The sequence below is a fragment of the Ambystoma mexicanum genome, chromosome 12 (assembly GCF_040938575.1).
Source record: "Ambystoma mexicanum isolate Mex_15411 chromosome 12, UKY_AmexF1_1, whole genome shotgun sequence".
Classification (NCBI taxonomy): Eukaryota; Metazoa; Chordata; class Amphibia; order Caudata; family Ambystomatidae; genus Ambystoma; species Ambystoma mexicanum.
In genome coordinates, this window is record NC_090936.1 from 35356896 (window position 1) to 35371333 (window position 14438).

A 14438-nucleotide genomic window follows, 5' to 3' on the forward strand; every position below is an offset into this window, starting at 1 on the left:
TAGAGCCAATATAATGAATAATAAAATAATAGGAAAGGAAACCTTAAATGTTTTCATTAAATAATCAGCTGACCGCAAGAGAATTGCCCAAGACTAGGATGCCCGAAAAACTGTCTTATAAGGCATAGACCAATCCACTGCAAGAAAACAGGAAAATGTGTCAATTCCTGTGTTCCTTACCAGCCACCAAAACCAACTGGTTAAAAGAGGGGAAAACATTGAACACAGTTCTCCTATACTAATAGGTTAGGACAAAACTCATCTGAAATAAACACCTCTGTTGTCCAAAAAACATTTAAAACACTTAAATTCATACCCTTTTTGGGAACGTAAAAAGCAAACCAAAGAAAATAAGCACCTAGCTCTCCTGGAGATAAAGAAAAGTACCCCATAGGGGTGAAAGTCTTGTAGGTTCCATCCCATGGTTTAAAGGAAGATATCGCATTAGAAATAGGGCATGTCGCAGAACTACACTGGGAACCAAGATGGAAAGACAAATCTTCAAAAGGTAAAATGGGAGTACATTTTGTAATAGGACGACCCATCCTGAGCAGAGCGGAAAAGCAATAGAATGAACCCACAATTGTCTTCAGACATATGTGTCTACTAAGGAGGGATGTCTTCTGGAGGCAGAAACAGAATGGAAGAGAGGAGCCCCACCTGAGAAGCTAAACCCATCAAACCGCCAACACGGAGACCTTCAGACCTCCCTAACTCTTGCAGAAGGACTCTGCTACATGACAAAAGGCAGATATTAACAAACCTGATCCTTAAGAGGGAAAACTTGGCAAGGAGAAAAAATGTATCTGACATCCAATCGCCACCATTATAGTGATATGTAAACCCCCTTGTAGATATGCCCGGTGTTTGAACCTTGATCCCTCCTCCCTGGAGATAAACCCCCTAGAGGATCAAAACTAACCGAAGGAGGACACCAAAATTCCAAAGTCTTAGCAAGACTGTAAACTGCAAAGAACTAATCACTAAACAGTTAAACTGAAGTTGTACACCAGAATAGGTCCAGCAAATATTTCAGCCAACTTGCAGATCCTTGAAGCTCACAGCACCTTGAGCTGGCACCTTACTGTAAAAACAAACTCTTGTGAAAGAACCCAAAGGACCACCTGCCATGCAGGCGACTATGAGAACCACGTCAGTAACTAAATATAAATATCCCAGTCCTCTGGGAATCGTAGCGGCAGACACCTTCTGATAGTGAATGTATAGAGACGCTAGAACACATCAACAGAGGGTCATGAGAACATGGATGGGGAATTAGTATCACTCCCAGACCCCTCTATCCCACCAAAGGATATTGAGTCCTCCCAAAAGAGGAGAAACCTCCCCCACTTATCCAAGGGAAACCTTGCAACCCAGAAGAAAGCTCCCCTGAGGACCCCATTAAAGCACAGCTTTACACCCTTAAGAGAAATAAATACACTATAGCACCTCTAACCAACCCCTGACCGTGGACAGGATCAGCTTAACTTCTTGAAATACCAGATATTAGCAGAAAGGAAAGTAACTGACGGGAGGGAAATGCTCAGTGCGAGTCTGCACTGGTCACGCGTCAGAAATCCTGTAAAAAAAAAGGAAAACAGAAAACCATCGGGTGTTACCCCCATAGGTGTAATAATATGATGCAATCCCCCCCAAGGATGGGGGGAAAGGGAATGAGGGGGAAAGGACTCTGGATAATTAACAATGCCCTGTAAATGTAAGGTTGAGAAAGAAACTGGGACCACTGTCCCCTCAAACCCTGAGGACTGAATCACTGTATTCATGTGAGGCCAACTGGCCACTAAAGGAATCAGGGAATGAAAAACTAAGCACCTTGTCCATAGCAAACCAGTACTTATACAGTACGACGAACCCTCAGGTATACGAGAGGTGTTTACTTATCGATCTCAGCCGGATAAAAGACAGATTTAGACCTTTCCAAATTTAGGAACCTGCATCAGTAGGTTCAGCACAGATATGAAAACAGCACTCTATTTGGTGCACTATAGAAAAATATATATGTATAAAGAGGTTAAGTAACGCTCATGAGGGTACAGCAGCCTACTTGTACTCCTCGAGCAGAGGAGAAGTTGCAATATACTATTAGACAGCAAGCTGAACCATAGGCCAAGCTTTGGGAGGAAAACCATGGGGCAGGCGCCATAAAGTTATTACTTGGCAACTCATCTATCAGATACCATCAAGTGTTTCCATCAAGTGTTTCCCAACATTCCATCCAAGTAAAACATGGTTGCTCAACTTGTCATGCAACAAAAACTGAACAGTTACCCTCGAGCTGACCCTGTCTCCACCAAAATCCAATAGAATAATGAATGTCCAATGGAACAAAAGTAGGGGAGAAAAACATGTCCCCACTAAAGAGCCTTAAGCCCTGCAGACCTCACTAGAGACACTTTTTTCTCCTCATGTTGAGAGAAAATACTGTAGCTTAATCAGTACGGGTATTGGGTGGAGCAATTGAGGTCGGGGAAGCAAACCTAAGGAAAGGACTGAGTTGTCCTGAACTAACTAAGGTAAAGGGCAACAGAATTTTTAACTAAAAGACGAAGGATAATACCAGAGAGATGGTTAGAGAGGAAGGTACAACCCCTCCATATGGGTCTGTTTACAACCACTTCCACACTCTCTTTTCTTCAAAGTACTTAATAAATAAATAATATATAATATATATAATATATAATATATCCAACGAAGAGGGGTTACGCCCTCACAGGGGTCCGAACCCCAGGCCCTTATATAAGCTGATACTCACTGAGCTATCCGGGCCACTGACAATTCTGAAAAACGCAAATGTGCTCCAGTCAACACTTAAACATATTGTTTATCAAAAGCGTACACTGAGCAAGTGCACCTCAACTGCTCACCCCAGCAGGGTGTGGCAACTAATAGTACACGAGGGAGCACCTCGCAGTATAAACCAGGCGAAGCCTGAAACCGACGGTTACTGCACGCCTACCAGAACAAACAATGGCGTCAGCCATATGCAGCACTTAAACAAAGCTGCCGACCTTAAGGGAGTAATACACTGAGCAAGTGCATCTCCAACTGCTCGCCCGAGCAGGGCGTGATAATCCGCAGTATACGAGGGGGTAACCTCGCATTAGAACTCAGGCAGAGCCTGAAACCGAGCAGGTTATGGTGCATGCCAGTTAAGGTAATTACCCAAGTTGCCGACTTTAAGGGAGGAAACACTGAGCAAGTGTACCTCAAACTGCTCACCCTAGCAGGGCGTGGACCCAGCAGTATACGAGGGGATCCCTCGCAGAAAACACAGCCAACCTTGCCACCGAGCAGGTGACTGCACCTTTCCAGGGAAGATAATGACATCTGCCACCAGCAGCCCCCAAACAAAAGAAAACTGTCAAGTTTAAGGTAGGAAACACTGAGCAAGTGCACCTCCAACTGCTCGCCCGAGCAGGGCGTGATAATCTGCAGTACACGAGGGGGTAACCTCGCAATAGAATTCAGGCTAAATCTGAAACCGAACAGATGGCACCTCAGTGAAGGCAAATCACCTAACTTAAGAAATAAGTAAATAAATAAACAATAAAATAAAAACTGCAGAATTGGCAGTGTATGAGGCTCTGCAGTAGGTGAACCAGTGTTAATATAAGTTGAAATATCAATATAAACACAAAATAAAATATCAATTTTTAAATATATATATACATAAACATTCATATTCAAAAGTAATTAAAATTACATATAATCTTGTTAAAGTGGAAAAATGCGGACTGGGCTGTCTCAAGTGGTCTCGCATAACTAGGGTGAACAGGCAACCCGGATTCCTTTTGAGAAACCCCTCTGGGATTTGCATGGTTGGGCGGTATGGAAAATAAAATTGTAATTATTTACCCCAACACGTTCCGAATTTAAAAGTTTATCAGCTTCAGTCCAGCCGTACACCATAAATAAACACAAGACTGCTCGCGCGCGCGCGCACACCTGCACAAAGCATTAGCTTCTGTTAGTAAATAAATCTTTACATAAAGAAAGCTTCCATTCAGACCAGTGCACGGGATAAAGAAAACAGTACACACTTAAACATAATGCCCAGAGGCAAACCAGCGCGGCGGAGAGCGTTGGAAAGTTAAACAAACAGTACTTTAAAATATAAAGGACTAATATATATCTTAAATGTATCACAAAGAAATGCTACAAGCATACAATATTTTTCCCATAATATAACCAATTAAGGTTTAACTTCTACTGACAACATGTAAGGCACAAACTGAAAGGAGTGTACTTAACTGTGGTGTCAGCAGCAAAGAAAGAGGGGTTGGGATTGGAGTAATGGACTTATATGGGGAAGGGTCCCTGCTCATTGGTCGCCTGCAGGGCATGACCTGTCCTCCATGATGGATTGGGGAGCTCCCATACATTGCCATTGAACTCTATTTAGTTCTGTTCTTTACAACTTTTTTGTTTGTAAAAGTTTTTTCTTTGCTGCTGTGGTTTCAGAGTAAAGATTGTAATGCATAATGTGAGCCTCCTGTCTTGTCATAGAATTTCATGTTGCCCTGTTTTCTGTCGTACTATGCAACTTCACCTCACCTGTCAGCCTGGGTGAACCCCTTTGACAATGACCTGCGTCACCTGAATCCTGGGGTGCTCTGCAAAGATTTGCTGGTGAGTTGTGACTTCTGGAGCTACACCAAGAAACCACAGACAGTTTGGGGTTACCCACCAGAATGCAGCTTTCGATTGTTGATTAAGCCGCAGTGGAGAGCATGCAGGGCAGTACCATTTTTGAAAACCAGCCTGCCTGAGCTGCTGGTCCCCTTCCTTTCAACGTCATGCCTTAAATCCTCCATATAGATGACATAGTAGAAAGACGATATTCTGGCATAGTTGGTCTGTTCTTTCAGAACGCAGTCTTTCTACTATGTCTACTGCAGGACAAGTAGGCACCTGAAGTAAAGTGAACCGGGGATGGGGGCATCTTTAAGAATTGATTATTTAAAAAGATGACACTATGCTATGTGAAGGGGCAGCCTGTGCCCAGACAGGCGTTTTACAAAGAAAATGTTGCACTACCCTGCGCCTGACCCTCAAATACCCAAGCATTTAAGAATGGCGGGCATCTCCCTTCTCCTGCAGAGTCTTAACAAGAAATACAACCCTTTGCTGTTACTGCAGTAAACTACCCTTCCCTGCAGGCCCAATAAAATCAGGGGAAAAAAACACTTTGCTTTCCTGTGGGTGCCCCCACTCCCACTCGGAGCATAAATAAAAAAGAAGGTAAACAAACAAACTCAGCTGCAAAATATTCAGGATCTTTCGTCAACCCTGAGTACAATGCCACTTGAAGTGATAAAGCGTTTGGCCAAACCTACTCCTGTCAACTCTTTATCAGTATCAGCCTTGCTGCTCAACCTCGCTACCAAACATCAGACTTGAAAATGCAGTGAGCTACTGCTTTGCTTTATAAGAGATACTAAGCAGAGTCACAGTGGGAAAGGGAGGATTGAGTACTGGCGTCCTTGGGTATATCTTGCCCGCATTGTCTTGCCTCAGCCGATTAAAGCGCGACAAGATGATTTATGAGCTCATCAAGGGCAGAGTTCAATATGTCTATAACTGCAAGACATAATTCAGGCCACAGAACTTTATTTTAAATGGCCAATTGCATGTTCAATACCTATAATATCACTGCTGTATCTTTCTTTAACAAATGCGATGCATGCCCCCCTTATGCACACTGCACACCAGTGGGTCTTGCTAGTGCACAGCCTCTTAGCGCTTTGGTCGCTACCAGTAACCGGTGGGGTTATGGTGGCCTAGAGGGGACAGAGGGACAAGCTGTTTGTGTGTATGCCTTGCAGAGGGATGCATCAGGGTTGGGCGGGCACTGTTGGTTTCAGCAACAGCCACTTCTCTACAAACATGCTACATCAAAGCCCTGATTAAACAAACTTTGCACCAGTGCCGTGCAACCGGTTACAGCACACGGGCAGGGACAAAAGGTTGGCTGGCACAAAGATACATTGAAACAATACATAGTTCCTCCAGGGCAGTTCTTATCCCCTGTGCAAAATGGCAGCTGCAGCGGTGCACAGGTTCTGTAAAATGCAAGTACATCATGCGACAGTGTAAGGAGCAATCAACCAGGCTGGGACAACTATGAAAGGTGCTATATTCTGCGTTTTTTCTAATAACACTTCATCTAATTATCACTCCATAGGTTATAATGCCGCACCTGTAAATCATGCGGAAATTGAGTTTCCTCTCATTGTATATTCCTTTCAAACTCACTTCACTTAACATCTGAAAATTGAAGGTGGTGGGCGCGTTCTTGCTCATGCGCGCTGCACGGGATGCGCGTGTACGCAGGTGGCGTAGGTTGAGCGGAACATTGCGGAAACCCCTGAGGTTTCTCTGCATTGGTCAGTTGGCGTCAGATCACATAGGATGGGTTCATCCAGTGCCAGCTGCATGGAAGTTCATCTTTTTCCCAACCTCTCTCGCCTTACGTCAACTTTAGACTCTGATGCCCGGGACTTTTGCGAAAAGAAGGAAAACTGGACATTTCCGCCGATGAAGATCCCTATTTGTGGACCCGCAAATCCGAGGTGGTAAAATTGATAGAGAAATTTCAGATCTAAAATGATGATGGACGCGGTATGCCGCGGAAACCTGTAAAGAGACCCGTGTGGATTTGAATCGGTAATAGCATAATTGACCTAAAACATTTGCCCTAAATCATTTGATCGAATTCTTTAGACTTTTTTTTGGTCAAATGTAATAAAATATATATATGGGGGTGCGTAAGGGTATAGATTAGGTTGAGGGGACGTGGGGTTGGTGCTTGCCGGGGCTCTCCCCCCAGCATTTTAGACCGAACAAAAGGTGTAATAAATGTGATCAAATGTGATTAGGTTAAATAGACCCCAACCTTTGAATCCATCTCATAAAATAATAGGGTTGTTGTAGGGTACTTGTCACTAAACCTTGAATGGCCCTGAAGCTTGAAAGCAGAATCCTATTTAAGTAAATGGGAATATTCAATAATACCACAGAGCTTATTTGGGGGAGGGGGTGGGGAGATATTTTCCCGGTTGGACCGAAGTTTATGAATATTATCTCCAATCTCGGCAAGACCGAAGGTTGATGGCTGGAAGGTTTTGAATGAATCAAACACTTATGGCACTGCTCTGGACAGCCCTGAAGAGCATGGTTACAGAAGGGGGAAGGGGCCACCTGGGCACGCTCCAGACTCGCTGGGCATCATCAGCGTGGTGTAGCCAGACCTGGGTCCCTAGCCTGTGTGCCTGGTGACCCAAGCTGCGACTTACAAATGAGACCCAACAATGCAGGCATTGCTCTAGGGATCCTTGTGACCTTTTGCAAAGGGGATGTCATGTGACCTAGCAGTTGAGACTGGACTGCCCCTTTTGAGTTGGGAACACGTCTGATGGTCTTTGCTCTTGTGCCATCGCAAAGGAAGCTGAGAAATGATGGCTGGATGGGTTCCCCAGAACAATACCTGTGGTTGTGATTTATTCCAAACCTACCATCCATCACTCGTCAGTGCAGCATTTGTCACCCTACGTGGGCTGGTATGTCCAGAGGTGGGGTCTGCAGCTGTTGTACCTAGAGACCCAAGTCTGGTAATTCCTAGGTGGAGTTCTGTTCCGGCAGTTGAACCCGTCGTGTAGCCGACAAGTTCTTTCTGCCAATGTACCTCTCAGCGCTATAAGAAAACCACCTGAGAAGTCTATTGACCCAAAGGTGGATGGATGGATGGACGCCACAGGATTCTGCTGGCCTGCAAAGGAAAGTCAAGGTTAACCCCACAATGTATATCGAGAAAACAATATTCAAAGACAGTAAGGTTTGTACCTTGCGTCCAGCAGGAGTTTCCCTGTAAGTGATTTAGAATCCTGTTGGAATGCTAACTGGCGTATCCTATGAAAAAGACTGCACACTGATAAAGGAATGCGGGTTGTCTAATCAGTGACTATACTTTTAGCATGAACAGTGCCGTAATAATCAGAAGACAAGCTTACCAATGAACACAGTGTAGAAGTTCCATAGAAAACGTGAATGTCCAGAGGTAGGTTGATGATGAAAAGAAAATGCTCCTCCTAACACCCGCCGGCACAAGGACTCCTAACAGTATCCCAGAAGGCAGTCCAGGTTCAAGCGGTACATAGAAGTTCCAATAAAGATGAGTTGAGAGGAGTCAGCGGGTTGCGGTGTGAGTGATGATTCCAAGGGAAATGCTGGGGCGTAGCACTGAGTTAAAGGAAAACAAGTTGCTCGTCCGAGACCATGAATACAAGAATACGTAGTCAGGAGGATTCCATGTCGGTAACAGTGCAGGCAGTGAACTCAAAGCAGGCGGAGCATAAGTAGGAAAGACACTGAACACACGTGACCTTGTGGAAACGGGTCTAACGTGAGAAAACACGTGACCTAAGGAACGCGAAATGACTGCGTTTCCACAGCAACCCGCAACGCCGCCGAAAAGAGACACAGCGTGTTGTTGTGGACTTGGGGATTCTAAGGCAACGTCGGTTAGATGCTTTATTGGCAAAACGGGAGACAGGTGTAGAATGGGAGTTCCTGACATTCCTCATCGAATGATGCTAAATTTAACGTACAGTGGGGGAACTGCCCTTCTGATTCATATGCCATGAACTTCACAGGTTGGTTAACACTGACTATGCACCGGAAAGTCGATCAGTATCCTCACTAAAAAGTGTCACATTTCTGGGTCAATTCTTCCATTAACTCAATGAAAAGGCTGGGACATACAAAGTGTGGTCACCCCATCACACCCTTTCAGGTCCTCCATCAACAGCTCTTATGCAGGATTATCTCATGAGGTGGCAATCACTGAGACCACCCAGAGGGCTGGTGATGCTTATTGGCCTTGCAAATAAACCCTCATTAAAAGCCATATACTCTCATTAAACCCAATGAGTAGGCGTGTTCATATGAGCCTGCCACCTACATAGTCAACGGGTTTAATGAGGGTCTTTGGAGGGTAAAGCGATTCGATGAAGGCTTTAGCAAGCAACTCCATGACAATGTTCACAGATGGTGGTGGGTCTGACGCGGTTTCTCCTCTACCATGGATTCTTAGACTCACTTATGTAACCCACAGCCTCGTTCATACCATACAGCCCTGTTGCCATTTTAGCCATATGTTGGTTAGCCTCTTACACGTGATGTAACCTAGGCCTTTAATTGCTCTCCTTGCCTTGATAAAGCCCCATTTGGCAGGACACATGTTGCTAGCCTCTACTCTGCAATAAGTAATGCACTTACATGGATGTAACGTGATGCTCTCTCCTGTTCTCATTTAATGGGAGGATGCAAACACGGGTACTTCGCGACTAGCGTCAGTGGTCAGGAAATACTCCTCTCCTCCTCCAACCTCCATAATGTGGGACTGGAACTTCGTGGAAGCCCAATGGCAGTCAAGCCAATGACTCGACTTTTCGCTCTTTTCTAACATAAAATATACAATCTAAAGCTACACCGGGAAAGATTTTATTTATTTATTTATTTATTTATCGGTCATTTGTTCGGCGCTTATACAGTTAGCAAAAACTGTTTCAAAGCGCCCACAGGGCAAAACAGTGGGGACAGAGGAAGGTAGAAAATGCATCAACAGAGATAAATAAATAAATTGAATTAATATTACTGACCATGAGAATAAAAGGGAGGGTAGGCAAACCTACCATGCCTTGTGAGTGGGCAGGGGAATTTGGCAAATATGGGTTCATGGGTATGTTTAATGAACCAAATTACGAACACATTGCCCGACCGCTCCCAATTCTCGCCCTTCAAGAGAACATTCACTCTAGAGCTTCACACAGTGCTGATGAAGGGTCACGAAGTTGTACAAGGGATCAAACCCTGTACAGGCAGATTCGAACCATCAGACGTGCCAGTAGGCGCCTTATAATAAGCCGCATTGGAGTAGTTCTTAAGTGGTTTAGATAACAGGTGGGGGATTGTTTTCCTGTCTCGGGAGGATAGCTCAGGGGCAACGTGCTTGCCTTGGAATCAATACGACATGGAGCAACACAGGTTCGATCCCCGGGTCCGCACTTAGAAACCTCTGGGTATTAAGTGCGCCATAAATAAGCTATCATATCATCCTGAAGGTGAGTATTTCAAAGGGTCGATAGACGCATGCATGAAACATGTTGTGGATGATTTCTATGAACCGTTCGAAATTCTGGGGTTCGCAACGCAGTTTAGGGACTCGGGACTCGGAATAAAATGCAAGGTCCCACCACGCCAATCCGCTCCAGGTTAGGAATCTGATAGCATCTCCTAATGCCTGCGATTTTAATGCTGGTGAGGATGGGATGGATTGCTATGGAATCTGTCCGTTTTGTGCACCTTCCAAAGCATGAGGATTCCATAGGAATCCCTGTAAATGCTTCGGCATGCATAGACAGTCCTAAAGGAACACGGCCGCCTGGATTTCTGCATTGCATTTACTGCCAGTGATCAAAATGATCAAACTGTCACATGGGGGTGAGGGGGGCTTGCGTGTATGGAAGGGCGGTCCTATGTGGGCCCCTCTCTGCAAAGTCAGCCCCTTAATGAGCAACACTCTGGTGGGGACACAATATGCCACCTTTTGGACAAGGCCATGTGCCGTAAAGCCACTACGGCGGTGATGGCCACTTGGAGTCAGAAGTCAATGCTAGTGTCACGCTGCTAGTTTAAATTGGCACAATTCTTGCACCCCCTGGAACTCCCATCCTGCCTGTGCTGTGGCTTTCCCTGCCCCTCATAGTCAAAACTGACCCACAGCCCCAGTGACAGACATCTGCAAACCACTCCTAAGGTCCTCCTAAACATAACATTACAATAATCAGAAGCTCTTCCTGTCCTCGTCTCAGGCACTCTTTAACAGCCGGGCAATAGGGGGAGGGGCAGTACAGAAGGAGGGGGGGCGAGGAGGAGGGGGTACCCTCTACAACACCCGAAAAGCCTCCATTCTTCTGAGCAACGCGGCACAGGACTCAGACTCTTCCTAAATATTGCACGCATTTTCCACAGATACAGCTCCTCGTGCAGCCCAGCGCTGCCCCACGCCGGGGCATCAGCTCTCTCAGAGAGGGCCGGTGGTCTCGCCGGCCGGGGCAAGGGCTATAGGTCTACAGTGTACTACCGCCTGGCAGCCGACGGAAGCCTAGTCCAGGAAACTATCGAGCTGGACCCCAGAAGGTCTGGAAGACCCCTGTAATGAGCCGCCTCAAGCGGCGTCAGGAGGGTTCCCAGGCACTCAAGGGTTAACCCTGCTCTGCTTCCATGGGGGTGGGATTGTGGTGGGTGGTCGATTCCTCGCCCCCCTTAGGAGACTGGGCGCAATACTGATTGAAAGTGAGTCATTAGCAATGACAGGATTGTAAGTGCCAGCACCCCCCGACCCACTCCCCAGCCCCTCCCCACTACTGAAACGTCTCTACTCTCGCAAAGCTAAGGTCACTAAGTACAAAAAGGCGAAGTCTACACATGTTGGGAACTCCTGATGAGCTGCTTGCCTACTACAAGCACACTACAAATGCAACCTGAACTCACACTACACAGCTGCTTCCCATAACAGCTACACGGAGAGAGGAGATAGATAGAGTCGATTGATACCTAGAGAGATGGGATAGATGGATAACTAGATAGATGGGATAGATGGATAACTAGATAGATGGGATAGATAGATAAGTAGATAGATGCATAACTAGATAGATAGCTAACTAGATAGATGGGATATATAGCTAACTAGATAGATGGATAACTAGACAGATAGATAACTAGATAGATGGGATATATAGCTAACTAGATAGATGGGATATATAGCTAACTAGATAGATGGGATAGATGGATAACTAGATAGATGGATAACTAGATAGATAACTAGATAGATGGGATATAGAGCTAACTAGATAGATGGGATAGATGGATAACTAGATGGGATAGATGGATGACTAGATAGATTGGATAGATAGATAACTAGATAGATGGATAACTAGACAGATAGATAACTAGATAGATGGGATAGATAGCTAACTAGATAGATGGGATAGGTGGATAACTAGAAAGATGGGATAGATAGATAACTAGATAGATGGATAACTAGACAGATAGATAACTAGATAGATGGGATAGATAGATAACTAGATAGATGGGCTATATAGCTAACTAGATAGATGGGATATATAGCTAACTAGATAGATGGGATAGATGGATAACTAGATAGATGGGATAGATAGATAACTAGATAGATGGATAACTAGACAGATAGATAACTAGATAGATGGGATAGATAGCTAACTAGATAGATGGGATAGATGGAAAACTAGATAGATGGATAACTAGATAGATAACTAGATAGATGGGATATAGAGCTAACTAGATAGATGGGATAGATGGATAACTAGATAGATGGGATAGATAGATAACTAGATAGATGGGATAGATAGATAACTAGATAGATGGATAACTAGATAGATAACTAGATAGATAGGATAGATAGCTAACTAGATAGATGGGATAGATGGATAACTATAATAATAATAATATCTTTAATGTGATATAGTTTAAAACTTCAAACTTTACACATGTACATCTTAATTACTTTCAATACAAAATTCAAGGCGCCATAAGCATAAAATTAAAATTGAGATTAAAATTAAAATAGAAAATTCTTCGTAGAATAGCACCAAAGTTATACATGGGCGTAGTTTTGATTATTTCTTATCATGTCAGCCGTTAAGAATGCATATACTGGACTGCATTATCCCATGACTCTTTCCAATGTGATGACTAGCTCCCCTCAAATCGATATCCCCAGCTCATCTTCCACTCTTAGCCAAATGGAATAGAGTGCAGTTAGCAAACGCATACTGTTGGTGTTTACACAATGATTCCAAAACATCCTGTCTCCAATAGTCTCCCAATTATGTACAAACATACTTAAGTGTAGTTTTATGTTAACCATCATACCCTGGCATTCGGTTAGTACATGTTTAGCTGTCTCCAGAGCTTCCTGGTTCTTACACAGGCGACAATAGCGTTGTTCTCTGGGTATCTGTTCCGTAATACCAGTGGTCATTTTGATGGGGAGATATTCCATTCTTAATAGAAGTATAAACCTCCTTAATCTTGGGGACGGGCATATCATCAGGTATTTCTGTGGTTTCTTGAATGTATATAATCTAGTTTCCACAAACCTATACCTTTTTAATTTGCGCAGATGTTCGTAGTTCTCAAGCCAATCCCATAACTCAACTCGTCTCCCCAGGCAAGATTGCATAGCCTCCGTGAAAGTCCCTGCACGATGATTCCAGCAAATTTCTTTAAGCAGTTGTTCCATTTGTTTTTTGAAATCACTGAGGGTGTTTTCATTATTATTATTCAGGGCAAATGTCGTTAGCAGGGCATTACCCGCGCAGTTCACCATTTTTAAGTAAAATCCGGCTCTTTTCTTTAATATCTGTGCTTTCAATGATATCAGACCCAGCTCGAGTCTGAGAAGAGCCATAGGGATGCATCCCGGAAGTCCTAATAACTTCCTCCAGTATTTTCCCTCAATAATTTGCAACCAGTTTAAATCCATCTTAACCAGTGATTCCAATCCATACACCATCATGGGTGCTAGTACCTGTATATAAAGGTGTCTAGCTCCCCATAATGTGTAACCACCCTGTTTAGTTGTAAAGCTTTTAAATAAGGCAGTAATTTGGGCAGCTCTTATTTTCCGATTGCGTTTGCAAATCGTGTAGTCACCTCTGGGTTCGAATTCAATTCCGAGGTATTTATATTCAGGGACATATGAAATTACAGCTCTATCAATGCATAGCGCGACACGCGCGGACCTTTTACATGTATATCTCATTACATGTGTTTTTTCAACATTAATTGTAAGGCCATTCTGTTCAGAATATCCCCAGATCGCTATGGCTGAGCGACGTATACCACTGATTGTGTGGTCAAATATCACTAAATCATCGGCGTATGCAAGTACCGGGCATGGAGTTTTACCAATATTAGGAGGACAGTTTTTCACCAAGGCTAAAGATGCCGGTATGTCATGCACATACAGATTGTATACTAGGGGAGCCGTCACACAACCTTGTTTAACTCCTCTATTTTGTGCGACTTCCTCCGTCATATGACCTGCTTGGTCTAATTTCAATTTAACCTTGGTGTTCTGATGTAGCAATCTTAGGTAGTATAGTAGATCATCTGGACAGCCAAGGTTTTGTAATTTCAGCCATAGTTTTTCTCGGGGGATAGAATCAAAGGCCGCTTTAAAGTCTATGTAAAGTGCATAGAGGGGTGGTTGTCCGCTTTGTAAGGCTCTGGTTCGTAAGTAGTCCATGACAAAAATGTTATGGCTAGTTGAGTAGTCTTGCCTAAAACCACATTGAAATTTACTTAAGATTTTA

General features: G+C 44.1%; 1 long non-coding RNA gene across 1 annotated transcript in view; it reads right to left on the reverse strand.

Annotated features, from left to right (window-relative positions):
* The window catches only part of LOC138513226 (uncharacterized), a 127221-nt gene extending 118785 nt beyond the window's left edge, over positions 1 to 8436 (reverse strand). Inside the window, exon 1 of the long non-coding RNA XR_011281734.1 lies at positions 8031 to 8436. This is a non-coding gene — a long non-coding RNA (uncharacterized lncRNA). The remainder of the gene's footprint in view (positions 1 to 8030) is intronic.
* Between the last annotated feature and the right edge of the window lie 6002 nt (positions 8437 to 14438).